Source organism: Pezoporus flaviventris, unplaced genomic scaffold, assembly GCF_033815535.1.
Source record: "Pezoporus flaviventris isolate CSIRO_AGI_PZ_B2104156 unplaced genomic scaffold, CSIRO_AGI_Pfla_v1 ptg000047l, whole genome shotgun sequence".
In the NCBI taxonomy this organism is placed as follows: Eukaryota; Metazoa; Chordata; class Aves; order Psittaciformes; family Psittacidae; genus Pezoporus; species Pezoporus flaviventris.
The window spans coordinates 10917220-10931673 of record NW_026892595.1 but is presented as its reverse complement, the minus strand read 5'-3'; positions in this window follow the sequence as shown (position 1 = coordinate 10931673).

The following is a 14454-nucleotide window of genomic DNA, read 5'->3' as shown; positions in this document are numbered from 1 at the left end:
TTTTTGCTCAGAGGAGCCAGAAAGTAAGAATGGTTCATTTTACTGCTCTGCAGTTTTTAAAAATTAAGCATGTTGGACCATCACAAAAAGCTGAATAGTTTGATCTTTCTGTGCTTTGGCTAGGTATTGCTACAGCAAGAGGAATTCAGAACTCCCCACAAAGAGTGCTCTAATCACAGGGTACTACAATCTAGCCCTAGTGGCAGCAGAGCGCTACTTTGGCCCTCTGACATGTTTAATTCAGGCTATAATTCTTTCAGGAATAACACTAGAAACTATGCAAATCTGAATTTTTGCCCCATTGCACCAGATTTATACTGCTCTAACTGTGTTAGACTTACATGTATTCCATCACACCACAGGGATGGGGGTCAGGATCAACAATTTTGTTTGGCTGCCTCTATTTTATGCAATGTTTGTTTAGTCTGCAACTCCAGGCCACATCCAGAACACCAGCTCATACCAATCATTTTCAGTTTTATTGATCAACTATTTTAGTTTGCAATTCATACCATAAAGAATGTCATCTCTATATTCAAGCACCAAAGGAAAAACTCTGTGAAGAAGAGTCACCATCAGTTAAGAGCATATACAATAGCTTTGGACACTTGAACCAAAAGGAATTTCCTCCCCTCTCTTCTAGGACTTCCAAAGCCTTCATTAAAGCCTTTGGGCCCCAGCCTCCGCTCACGTACATTGGAACAGCCTCATGAAGGTCAGTGGAAGTCAGGCCAATTTAAACCAGCCCAGAATCTGAACGTGAGAAATAGTTTCCTTTTACACCATGGACAACAGCTTAGACACAAAACCTGTAGATAACCATTTACAGTAAAATGCTAGACTAAAAATAAAAACCCTTAAATGGATTGCTTGTTTGTTGGTTGTTACATTCCTTATGATGTTGTCAGATGAGGTCAAACTAAAATAGCTACAAATATTTGTTTGATAAATATTTTCTGTTCTTTTATGACATCTTATTCTCAAACAGGTAATGTGCTTGTTTTACTCAGATAAGTAGTGTGATAGATCTGATGCAAACAATATTACAGCACATGGCAAAGGAATTCTGCTGTTCTTCAATGACACTCCTAGGCGATCAGTAGCTTTGTCTTTAAAATCTTAAAGAAAAGGCCAACAGTGATAAAGAATCAAGTTTACATCACTGTATTTATCTTTGTACTCCTATTTACAACCAATGTGGACTTTGTAGCTTAAAATAGTAACACAGTTTGTTATGTGAGCTAAATATACTTTACCTGGAGTTACTACACAAAAATATAATAGATCATCCAACAACATGAGAAAATGTCACCGCATTCATTTAGCTATCTCTGAAACATGTGTTACTGTATTTTGCTAGGGGCAATGTATTTCCATGCTTTATGAAATTATTAATTCTCATTAAATTCTAATGATCCTGTCTGAAAAGAGCAGAGCTAATTAACTGCTCCATTAAAGTTGTAACTTACCCCTGATGAGGCCTGTGAGTGTTTCTACTTAGATAGGCCAGTGAAAGTTTTCTGAACTGCAACAGCTAGCCTTGCAAGGAAACCTCCCTCATCAGCAGTGTTTGTTGGGGTTTCATCCATCCTCATGACAGACAGCAGAGCTGTGAGCGGACACAGTGCCTGCAGAGCAGCATCTTTCACCCACCGTTTTCAAACTGGGGTTAAGAGTTCAGCATAAACTGGTAGTTTTAAAAGGTTACATGGTCACCTCTGTGATCAAAAATGGTATCTGCTTGAAGATACCATGGCTGCAAGAACTGAGTTCCCTGACATGCGCTAGTGAGAGGTAAAACACCTTTGGAAGCTCTTGGTACCAGCAGGGTCAAGATCACTGAGACTCAATGAAACATTGGCTTATCCCCATTCTGTTATCAGAACTGCAGAGAAAGGCTTGCTGACTAAACAGCAAGCAAAATGCAACAGCTGCATTTGCAACCAAGTACTACTCAACACTACTCACACTATGTGAGAAAGATCTTAAATCTACACATACGAAAATCTCCCATGATATGCCTGTACACTCACCTGACCACAGAACTGGAACAGAGTTTGTTATTGCTACCACAACTCTGAATACAAGCTACTCAAGACTAGTATCACATGCTTTAATCCATCAGATAAAATTAAAATATAGAGATATTAGTCAAAGAAATTGAAAAATGCATTACTTCTGTGAGCTGAGATCACGGTTATTACATTATTTACATACACTGAATAAATTATTTTTTAAACTATTTCCTCAGCTTCTTTATTAAAATGTTTTTCAAAGCCTAACTGTTGGGTTGGGGTTTTTGCAGGGTTTGCGTTTTTCTCTATATTTGCTGGCTTTGGGGGAAGAAGTTAAATACTTCTCAATAATGCTCCCCAGATAGCAGACACAAAATTTTTTAAACATTCAATTCCTATTACTCTCTAGGAAACACCTTAGTTCGCACAAGCTTTTGCCACTAAAACATTTTTATATTAGCCATTGATACGTTGGAAAGGGTCAGAAGTTAGATTTGCAGCCTACATAAGCAAATATACACCATATTTCTATTCATAGAATCATAGAATAGTTAGGGTTGGAAAGGACCTTAAGATCATCTAGTTCCAACCCCTCTGCCATGGGCAGTGACACCTCCCACTAAACCATGTCACCCAAGGCTCTGTCCAGCCTGGTCTTGAACACTGCCAGGGATGGAGCATTCACAACTTCCCTGGGCAACCCATTCCAGTGCCTCACCACCCTTACAGTAAAGAACTTCCTTCTTATATCCAATCTAAACTTCCCCTGTTTAAGTTTTAACCCTTTACACCTTGTCCTATCACTACAGTCCCTAATGAAGAGTCCCTCCCCATCATCCCTATAGGCCCCCTTCAGATACTGGAAGGCTGCTATGAGGTCTCCATGCAGCCATCTCTTCTCCAGGCTGAACAGCCCCAACTTTCTCAGCCTATCTTCAATACGCCAGTATGTTCATATGCCAGTCTCTGCTATTTAAGCATTGAGTATTGGCTGAGAGTTTTGGATTATTATCTATAATACACTAATATAACCTGAAATACTGACGGCTCTGGAAATACCAACACTTTTTCTTTTCCTGTGTCATCCCTTTCCAGTTGCAGCTGATGAATGCAGATCAATTCTTAAAATTAGCCCCTCCTTCCATTCCCTTGGAAGAGGCTTTACCAAATGTCGCCATGCAGACATTTGATACCATGGTCTTTCCTTGAAGACCTCACCCTTCTCCACTTTCTTCTGGTCTCCACCCATACTGAGCACCCCTAGGAAGGCAGCTAACTCATTTGTATGAGGTAATACCCCTAGGTTAATAGTGGGCACTTTGTTCAATGATGTGCAGGAGGGATGGTCCACACTGAGGTCAGTAATGCTGTTTGGGCCCTGATGTGAGGCAACAGCACAAGGAAGTGCCTCTAAGTGAGGAAATACCAGATGACTTGGATTTTCTCAGCAACACAAGCAGCAATAGGAGCTAAAACACACTTCCATCAGGCTGGAGTCCTCTGTGCAGACAACCACCAGGCACAGTCCCAGGCTCAGCTGCTTCCTGGTAGAGGCATCGTCACTCCTGGGGGACATGGCTTCATCACCCATGCCAGCACGGTGTTTCCACCACCCACATTCTCCCCAGAGAGCTGTGCCGCTTGACACAAGCCCCCAAAATAGCAACTTGTCAGCCCATAACGTTAGAAGTTTTTTAAAACATTTGCAACCAATTTTACAGTTAATAACCCCCAGATTTGCTCTATTCAGTCATTTGTTCTTATAACTTTTAAATTTTTTTGGTGTAAAGTTCAGGGTTTTTTTCTAAGTCATATGTAAGCTTTAACTGTAACTAGGTTAACTGAAGCTCTGATCTTGCTCCAGCATCTGCTGGTAAAGACAAACAGTTTTCAAACACCAAGGCTTAACATGGATCAGAACATTTCAAGGTGGGACCAATCCCATGGTGCTGCCAGCAGAGAATCCCATGCCAAATCATACAGCTAGTAAATAGTGTGGCATCAATTCCTCAAAAATTTCCATAGCAAGAGTTTTAGGAGAAGATCCAAATACCCCGTCAGTAAATCTTGCAGAGTAGGTGATACATGTACAGTTGCCACGTATTTCAAGTGGCCTTTCTCTCACATATGGTTGCACTCTACAAATCCAAATGTTACACAAACTGGATATGCCACGAAGTTTGAAGCTGTCTTCTCCCCTCCATTCAGAACAAATCAGCACTCATTTTTTCTCAAGAAGACAATAAATCATTTCTCGTGCTTTTCTTTAAAAATCAGTATTTTTACCAAGAAACAGAAAAAAGTTGTCATAAGAAAAACTGTCTAGCTTGAGTTTCAAGCCAGGGCTCTCCTAACTTTGGTGCAGTCTTCCCAGTGACATCCATTTCTCTGGCGCTTAACCAGCATCTCTTATGGCTCTTACCTTGGGCATGCAAACAAGGAAATCACAGTTAAAATTAAGTTCCTGCTCACCAGGGACCAATTATTGATTGATTTTTTTTTTTTTCCCTTCCTTTATTCTATGAATACAACAGATGGGAATTAAAAAAAAAAAAAAAAGTGGAAAAAGATTGACCAGCTACAATGAATTGTAAATATCAACACCAAAAAGTATCAACACCAAAACCAATTGTAAGGATCAACACCACATCTTGTCTCCATTTCTAGTGACTACTATCATTTTGTTGAGAAATGAGGGGGTCCTCATTCCCTGAATAAGGTTACAGAAACACCACTGTGCCCTGAAGAGCAACTGATGTCTTTGGCACCTGCATGCACTTACACTCAGTGCTAGCCCTGGACAAATTAATTCATCCCACAAAACCAGACCTAATCAACTGCATAACATGCTGGTACGTCCCAGAGACAGGCAGCGGGTGCTACAGAAGCTACGCACTGTCCTTTGCAGAAAATAATGCCTGTTTTACCTAAAATGAGCATTTAAAAAACCCTTCTGTCAACCTGTGGGATATGAATTTATGTTCAGCAAAATGAAAAACCATCACTTGAATCCCAAGTTAATTGCCTGGTCTTGAAAGCAAGCAGTGACTCATTTATTTCTACAACAGATACTAGCAAAACCCATCTGTGCGTTAGAAATATCTCAGCGTCTTAAACAGACTTTCAGAAAAGCTTTCCCAGGTAGCACAGAGCGCAGTGAGCTGCCAGAAGTCTCATGTCTGACATGCAGAAAACATGCTGGTCTCTAGTACCTTCAAATTGTGATTAAATATTATTATAATTATTGAAAAAGAAACCCATGCTGCGATTTCTTGAAACAATGATATTGATACTACTTACCGTCACCTGCTGATGATAAGCTGCTGATAGGAGAGCATGCATAGGGAGCCCAAAGGCTGAAGTAAAGTGTTACAATCCTGCCTATAACAACAAGGGTGAGATTTCCCAGACCACATCTAAGCACTTGGGACCAGAGATTACTCATCAGTCATTACACACATCGGAGAAAATGCCTATTCTCTGACAGCACTGTTGCACTGTTCTAGCAGTTTTCTTTCACCCTAACAGCCACCTGTTTTTTCAATAGTTGCTGTCTGTATTCTGCAAAAAACAACCTGTCTCTTTTAGGCAAACCTGCACCACACACTAGTAGACTGGATGTCTTAGACTTACTCAGCTTGATGGGATTATATCAAGCTAACTGCATATAGAGCAGCCTATGTAAAATGTGCAGGATATACAAAATCCACATAATTCAAAAATATCACCTCAATCTTTTCATAGAGCAAGATCCACGACTGTGCTATATAAAAAATTTATCACTAATGTATGTTGATTTTAGTAATTAAAACATTTTCATAGAAACGTTGATATTTGTCATATTGTTTCAGGTGCTCTGATGCCAAAATGAAGAATAAAATCTAGTGAAAATTACTGCTTCTCCTGCTGCTGTTCAGTATGCTTAACGACCGCATTTCTGAGGGCTGTCATATAGCTAGGCATACAGGAGCTATGAAATGCACTTACGATTTATTGCCTATAATTAATTACACTCACAATCGTTTACAAGGAAAAAATTGTACCAATAAAATGGAGACCTTTTAAAAAGAAGTGTGTATTACTTCAAAATGATCGGCTTCCCCAGCAGCTTCACTGCTGTGTTTTGGCTAAAAACGGGTCCTGTTCAAATAGTGAATTCTCCTCTGCCTGGGCCCGTCCCAGCTCTCCTAAGAGCCCTGACTTCAGACTTGCTGCGAAAACTGCATTCTTCAGCAGTAATGCTAGCAACACCCAGGATTTTGCTGCGAGCCTTGGTATAGACATGGTTTTGTGATTTTAGTATTTTTTTTAAGCTTCAGAAATAGGAATGAAAAGATTACATGAAAAAAATCAGCTTCCTTTTACCAAAATTGATTTCTAACTTCACTGGAGAATAGGCTGAAAAATTATTTTTGTAAAATCTTAGGGATGCAAAAGGCAAATAAACCCAAGGTTTTCTAGGCTGCTATGTTGGATCTGTGTCCTGCTTCATATTCATCCATACTCATTCATATTCAATAATCATCATTGATGATATTACTAATGGGATTTTATATCAAATATTAAACACCACAGAAGAGCAGTCACCCCTCAGAATCAGGAGACCCTTTACAGGTTTGTAGAGCTGAGTTCCTTCTGCATCGCTCTTAATAACGGGCTACAAAATCCACTTACATAAATCGTTGTGAAACGGGGAGGGGATTAAGTATAATGCGGGCTTTGTTTTGGTGGACTTGTTCAGTGGAAAGCAAAATGGTAGTTAGCATCAAACCTACTTATTCAAGAGAGTGAACTGGGACAACAAAAATCCCCCAAAGCAGGAAATGTGTTTCCCAAAGGATTTTTGCTTTTTTGTTTGGTTTTGGTTTGTTTGGTTTGGCTTAATGTAAGGTTATAATTTATTTTAAAATGTGATTCCTGACTTCCCCAGCGAAAATCCTGGGCAATGTCAAGCCCCACACTGTTGTCCTCTTGAGTCTGTAAACAGGCAGAATTAAACAATAGCATTGCAAAGTGCGAACTTTCTCCATTCATCTTAATGGACTGTTAATTATGACCACTTAAATGCCCACAGTGTTAACCCTTTCACCGCTGACTGCATTTAACCTAAAAGGGCAGTTCACAGATGTTGATATATCCACATCAGGTAGATGTAAAACAATCTACAGTTAAATAGACTAAACTATTAATAAAGTTGTGAATATAGATTATGCAGCCATCTGAAAAAATCTAAAAATCATCTTCTGAGGTTTCTTCTTTTCAGGGATTAGAGCAATAAGATGCTTTCTGTGTCAACACTGCAGGGTAATTGTTTGAGCGTTGTAGAGATTCAGATAGAATGGGGTGGTTTTGTAGCGCATTTTCGTGTAGCAGAAAGGCTGGTAAGTGTAGTTGACTGACATTGCACATCCTACGTGATGTGGCAATACGTAATGTCAGAATAATAAGGCTGGTCGACATTTTTTTAAGTTCAAAAATTTCTATAACAAATGAAACAATTTATTAAAAAAAACAACAAAAAAACAACAGGTAAATCTTGCAAAAAATTGTCATAGATTTTATTTATTGCTGCCTAGAAGCTGATGTAATTAATGGAATTAACAGATATTACAAATGGAATCAATTTTTTTTACACAAATATTATATACACATTTGGAGAGGGGAACAAAAACCACAGTGGTTTTGAAGAATATAACAGACCAGAACAATATTTGGAGTATGGTCGTGGCAGGAATTATATTTTTAATATCGTCTGTACTGCATTAATAATAATTACAACAAGAATTCAAATCAAATACTTTTATACTTCTAACGGAATCTCTTCAAAAGCCCTAGGGTTAGTTTCTTCTCTCTTGAGCAAATAGATTTGGCATACTATGACTTTAAATTGCATTAAGTTTCCCTGGTTCCCCACATTCCCACTGGCATCCCCGGCTATATGAGGAAAGCCTGACAGCCAAAAAGCGACCATGGCCGTTTCTTCTGTCCACACCACAGGTTTTTCAGCAGCTCTTCCCTCAGATCCTATGGTTGCTTCAGGCTAGCACAAATCCCAGTCTGTGCCTAAGTAGATTTATTATCAACCCAATGCCTACAATTTCATTTCTTAATACCTGCATTACAGCAGCCACCTGGGGGTATGCAGTAAGTGGCTAACATGGGGAAAACCAAGAGTTCACAGCATTCATAACGTGCAAACCCCTCTTACTTACTTTCTCAGTCTGTGCTGGTGGTTACAACCACCACCACTGCACTGCCACTGGCCACCCCTGCAGTGTGGATACTCGTTTTTGCAGCAAAACTCTTGTTTCCAGAGTACATGAAACAGCCAACATGCCACTCCACAACGATGAGAAAACAACAACGGGTCTGCCAAGTAAGGCAGCTCTGAACACAGAAACCGTTTTCCAAAACCCTGAGAACCCAACTCCTATTTGTGCTCAAGCATGCAGTCTGTTTCCCCTGTTTAAGCACTTTAGGGTATTGGTATTTTTTTTTTAAATAAGAAGTAATTGTAAATGAGCAGCCAGGCCCATGTGGTAAGCACGTAATGCTGGCAAGAACAACAGTACATGGGCCAGTGCATTGGGTCTACCACCACTCTCGAGACCCCCCTGATAGTTACCATAGAGATAGTAGGAGCCACAAAGAGCTTCGATCACATTACTGGCTGGGAGGGGGTCAATTTGTATGCGCGAGCCCTGCTGGGATTGAAAGAATGCAGAGGAGGACAGGAAAGATAATAGAAAAATAAGTGAAGGGAGAATACAAGAAATGAGAAAAATGAAAGAAAGGAAAAGTGGAGGGGGAGGGAGAGAAATGGGGAGGGAGGATAACCAAAGGGGGTGAGGGATTTCAGAAGAAAAAAAGCCAGCAGAAAGACCAAGGGGAAATGGAGAGAGAAGGAGAGAGAAAATGAGTGAGAAAATTCATCTTGCACAGACAGCGCTCGTGTCGCTGCCTGACAGCAACTACTGCTCCAGAGGAGCTAAGCCAGCAGTGTGGCTGGCTGCAGAAGCAGTGGAGATGGATGGATGGATGAATGGATAGATTGATGGGTGGATGGACAGATGCCTGCAGCACTTGCAGAAAAACTGCTCCAAACACACAGCAGAAGAAGAAGACAGGCTCACAGAGAGGAGAGAGGGATTTGTGTTCATATGCCCACGGTGAATGGCCTGAATGTGGTGCTGATTGACCCAGCCCCACAAAACCAAGTGAGTTTCTTTCTTCTTTGGACTCCTCAATGCAGGGCACTGAGGGCTCCACGCTGGACAGGTTTTGTCTTTGAGAGCTGCAACTGCCTGGGGCTGGAGAAGCTGGAGCTTGGACAGCTGCTCTGAGGCTCCAGGAGAGCCAGGGCAGCCCCACACCCCCAGCTGCTGCCTGCTGACCTCTACTTACCCTGTCACGTTGCTGTGTATGCCTTTCAAGACTCTGGAGGACCTCTAAACTGACACCTAGATCCATACTCCAGAAAGACCGAGGAGAACACTTTGAATTAGTAATCAGCAAAGTATCCAAACTACCAAACCCTGGAAATAGTCCCTTGTGGATGTTTAAGTGACAACTATATTGTTGAAAAAATCTGTTGTTCCTCTGAGGATTAGTAATGGCACAGCCAAAACCTGCTTGTCTGTCAAGAGGAATCCTAGCAAAGTCAGAGGGAAAAGTAATAGGACTTAACACATAACCAATAACAGTCAAAGAAAAAGTCATATGGTGGCATGTTCATTGGCCCTGTACCTCCCAAAAGGTCAGGGTAACAAAGAATGTCCTGCTTCGATGGCCTCATCATAGCAGCTTTGTGCCGCAGCAGCTCACTTTGCAGGTCTTCTCAGGACAAATACAGCTTCATAACTGCTCACTGGCACTCAGCTTCAGTGTTGGGATTTCAGTATGTTGGTAGAATACCCCAGAGACTATACTATACCATAACCTCGTGGCTGAGCAACAACAGCATTTTTACTGGGGAAAATGGCAATCTGCTAAGTTTTTCTGAAATAGACCTTTTTTTCCTAGTGGGAGCATCACTCCTCACCTTCAGGGCCAGCCCATGCAGCCCCATGAAACTAAGACAACATCCCTTACATTGCCTTACAAAGAAACAGATTTAAATATGGTCAGTGAAAATCAGCATGGATTCCAGAGATAATCTCCAATTACCAACAGCACCCGTTGGCCTGACTGTGGTATCATGTGCTGAGTATATCCCATAAACCGGTCTAGGACTGATTATGAAGGGAGGGGGGGTGGGTGTGTGGGTGTGTGGTTTTAATTAATACTATTTTTGTATCATTCCACTTCCCAAGCCACCTGTCAAACTGACCATAAATTAGATTTCTCCCTTGCATATTACCACCACAGTTGAGCTACACCTGAGATCAAGAGTATTGCCTTTGAGTTAAAAGCACACAGATGTCTGAGTAACAGTAAAATTACTTAAGTATGTAAAAGCCTATAGAAATGCTCCAAAGCAGCTTTCCGTATATAGCAACATCACTGTTTTAAGTCAGATACATTGGGATTTATTTTAAAAAGCCCTCCAAAGCAACACAAACTAAATTTAAACATCTTTGGTTCAGAGGAATACACTCTCTACATAAAGAGTACATATCAGGAAAATGTCATGTATAAAATTGTAAAGTGCCTTTGTAGGAAAACCCAGAGTTTCATGCACAAGCTCCTTGTCCTATGCATTAAAGCTACTTTTTTTTTTTTTCCCCATGCAATTTACAATACAGAATCATTTTTAAAAGCAGCAGTGTTGGCCCAGCCACAGATAGACTCATAGATTTCAAAGCCTGCTTGAAGCCCTCCCCTTATCACCACCACACATATGTGGAGGAGATCCGCCAGTAAGCCAGTCCAGTAGTTTCCATCCAAGCCCAGCCCCAACAGCCTGGGGCTGCTGAAGTCATTAGGATTTTTATGAACACCTACTAGCCAGATGAGTCCTCATTTCCAAATCCCTTACAATTTTTTCCACTACAAGAAAACTTTCCAGAAGTTGGGTAATAGGCCCCAAACAGCTCTTTCAGCACTAATGTGAACTGGAAACTAAAAAGCCATCCAGCAGGTAATTTGTACAAGTCTCTTATATCTTGAAAATGAGGCTATTCATTTTCTAATAATAAATCTTTACTGCAGCTAATCTTATCTTCCTTCCACAATAAACTCCAAATTATTACCTTTCGAGTCAGCCTATCTGTGATTTTAGAAGTGTGTGACAGCAGTAAAAGCAATCCCCGCATCTTAAGACTGAAAAAAAGGAATACTTAGGATAGGCACACAGAAGATCTTTGTTTCTTAAGCTCTGAACAACATAACGGAATAACTTACAAACTGGGAACAAACTATTCATACTAGAGAAGTCAAGGACAGTCACAGCTGCTCCGACTCCTGATGGCTCTGGGGAAGCCCCACCTTCTGTTTGAGGAGACCTGCTCAAATGAAAGCAAAAGAGGAAAAGTGCTCTTTTTTTTCCTTTATTAATTTTAACTTAGACCTGGTCGAGCCCAGACTTCATTCCTAAACACTAAAGGCAAATGAATAAAACATTTTTGCAAATATTTGTCTAAACTCATTATTACACATCATTAATTACAAGTTTTATCTCTCATTTATACTGGAAGTACCTCAGGGCAAGCAACCTTGTGAGGCCCAACAGTACCAAGCACAGCATGTGTAGTGGCACAGACCTTTTCTGTATCAGTTTTCCTCTGCTGAGGTAAGCAAATTATATCGAGTATCTGCAAAGATAATTTCTGGGTTTCAGAATATTTGTATCATCCAAGAAAAATAGAATGTCAGATGAAGTATGTCCTCAAATAAAACTGAAGATCTGAATTTTGAATAGCAGCTTCTTGTCACTCCCCATTCTCAATCAAGCTGTAAGAAATATTTACAGAAGTGATCTGTCTGAGAAACCCAGACATGTTTGGAGAGAATCTGTAAAAAGAAAAGAAGACCAAACCTGATCTCTCCAGTTCTGCCACTTTACTGCACCACTTCACAATAACCTTTTAAACAGCACAACGGATTTAACTGACTTTTATACAGATATATTTACAAACAGCACTCAGCTTCTTAAACCAATTATTCCTTACCAATACATGCACTACTGTAATACATGCTTAATAGTTGTTTGCAGAGCCTGCTGTGGAATGACCCAACAAGAAAGCAAAATAACCAGAATATCCTGTCCATTCAGAGTAAAATATAAAATCACCAGTCCCTTTGGACTCAGTTATTTGGAAGTTCCCAGGTACTCCTTACCCTTCTGAAAGGTGTGGGTAGAAGCATTCTCACCATTTTTGCTGCCTGTTAACCTACTCAGGTACAATCTAGCTCTCGGGTTTTGTCACCAAAGTTATGATGAAGATAAAGGAATATAATACTTAACAGAAAAAATATCTGAGCCTATCTCATGTAAAAGATGGGCAAATTAACCTAATATAAGCTTTATTCTTTTTCAGCAAAAAAAAAATCTTATACTGTTTTTCACTTCCTGTGAATATGCTTCTTTCGGGGAAAATATGTATTTTCAGTAATCATTATAAAGACATTTTTAAACTTATCTCATTTGGCAAGTAGGTCAAGTTAAATTCATTTCTTTCATTTATTTCTACAATATTTCTTTGACTTTCACATTTGATGGACAAAATACAGAGGTAGATCTCCTTAGTACTTCATTGCACCCTGTTTCCTCCCTGGAACCCTACATACCGTTCCCACATAAATCACAGTTTCATGACATTTAAATGCAGTTCCTTAAGCTTGAACAAATTTGATATGGCTTTCCTCTCTGGGCCCTACAACAGCCCCCAAATTCCCAGTATTATTCAATCTAGCTGAGACCTTCCTGTTTCTTACATAACATGAACAATTTGAGCCAAGTGTTGCTTTCAGTTTTAGAGTAAGACCTGCCTATTACAAAGCCAGTGCCTGTTTTTCCAGGTTGTTTCTAGTCTATGCATTGCTTTTATTTTCTCACAAATACAAGTTTGTGATTTTAGGCTTTGATGGAGCTTGTCATTTGCATTTTAGTGATTTTGCTCACTCCGCTTTTCACTCTCATTATTCTTTTGAGATTCCTACATGCTCAAATTATAAAAAACTACTAGGATGCTACTTGACTTCACAGTGCCTTTTGATCCACATAGTCTCAGGAAATGCTGTACAAACATCAGGATGCCTATAAAACAGATGTTAAATATATTTTAACATGTCAGTCCACGGGGGAAAGTATGGCACTGAGAAAATAATGCAAAAGTGTTCAGATACTGAAAGTAAAGCTGTAGCGAGGTACTGAAATAATCAAGAACTGCATATGCAGTGCCTCAACATTTCCTTGAAAAGAATTAGAATCTTTAATAAGAACAATGCAGTTCTTAGTAGAAACCTTGCCCTTAGCAATTAGGATTAGAAATTGTCATTAAAGAAATCAGTAAGTGAATAAAATCAAGCAGTTCTGCCTTGCAATCCTATTCTTTCATCTTCAGGCAATCCTCTCCAGCCATTGCTACATTACTTTTATTAGCTGTCTTTGGCTTTTTTAAAGTGTGTTGTTTCCACTGAAGCTTATCTGTGAAGGACTGAGTCCAAAGTATGCAAACAGCAACGGGGAAACAAATAAATAAATAATTCCAGGGAAGGCGCTTTTCCGAGCCTGTGTAGCTGAACCACTGACTTATTGTCTCTGCGCTCACCACATCACCACCCCCCCCCTTCAGTCGGTTGTTCCTTTTTTTCTTAAAAAAAAAAAAAGGTATTTTATTTTTAAATTTTGGGAAGGCCTAACCAGCATTAATAGCCTTATAAGTCTTAGTAAAACAAAGGATAGCTATTTTGCAGTTATAGGAAAACAAAAACCTTTCAGAAATCAGCATCTTGTATTTGCTTTCACCATCAATTGAGGGGTGGGAAGAAAAAATAAAGACAGATGTTAATCTATTTTAGTAAAAGTGGAAAAAAACCTGGGGACTTTCTAAGCCTAATCTCAGCCTAGACTGATTTTTATGGGCAAACAATGAATCCTTAGAATAATTGATTCATATCATGAATACACAACAAACTCCGAACCCAGGGGCCTGGTCCCATTTCCAGGGTAAGCTGTAGAATATCTCCTTTGGCTTTGGTGATGGTAACAACGTGCAATATCATTAAAACTAAAATAATCCTTACACATGTGTTCTGGGTGAACACACAGCAATTGTTTATGTTACATGAACATTAAAGGGGGGTGTGTGGGGAGGCTTGCAGCATTACATGTGAGCGATATCGATGCAAACAAATCAATATAAATCGTGGGTAAAAAACCCAACAAAACACACCATCGCTTAGAGAGGTACTAAATTTCCAGACCACAGTATTCAGATGATGATTATTTATTGCCATTGTATGTAGAGGAAAGGCTGCGGCATTCCTTCCAGTTTCG